Source organism: Nanorana parkeri, unplaced genomic scaffold (assembly GCF_000935625.1).
Source record: "Nanorana parkeri isolate BGI_ZX_2015 unplaced genomic scaffold, ASM93562v1 scaffold2092, whole genome shotgun sequence".
NCBI lineage: Eukaryota > Metazoa > Chordata > Amphibia > Anura > Dicroglossidae > Nanorana > Nanorana parkeri.
The window spans coordinates 146,299-146,808 of NW_017308360.1; the positions used below are offsets into that span (position 1 = coordinate 146,299).

Sequence of the window (510 nt, forward strand, 5' to 3'; positions counted from 1 at the left end):
GATGGGATTGGGTTGAGATGGGGTTGGGATGGAATGGGGATGGAGTTGATATGAGGTTGGGATGGAATGGGGTTGAGATGGGGTTGGGATGGGGTTGAGATGGGGTTGGGTTGAGATGGGGTTGGAATGGGGTTTGGATGGGGTTGGGATGGGGTTGGGTTGAGATGGGGTTGGGATGGAATGGGGATGGAGTTGATATGAGGTTGGGATGGAATGGGGTTGAGATGGGGTTGGAATGGGGTTGAGATGGGGTTGGGTTGAGATGGGGTTGGAATGGGGTTTGGATGGGGTTGAGATGGGGTTGGGTTGAGATGGGGTTGGAATGGGGTTTGGATGGGGTTGGGATGGGATTGGGTTGAGATGGGGTTGGGATGGAATGGGGTTGGGATGGGATTGGGATGGAGTTGAGATGAGGTTGGGATGGAATGGGGTTGGGATGGGGTTGAGATGGGGTTGGCATGGGATTGAGATGGGGTTGGGATGGGTTGGGATGGGATTGAGATGAGGTTT

The 510-nt window shown here is 54.3% G+C and overlaps 1 protein-coding gene across 1 annotated transcript in view; it reads left to right on the plus strand.

Annotated features, from left to right (window-relative positions):
* Positions 1–510, plus strand: part of VWA5B1 (von Willebrand factor A domain containing 5B1) — a 71,923-nt gene that overhangs the window by 10,731 nt on the left and 60,682 nt on the right. The gene's annotated exons all lie outside the window — the stretch shown is intronic.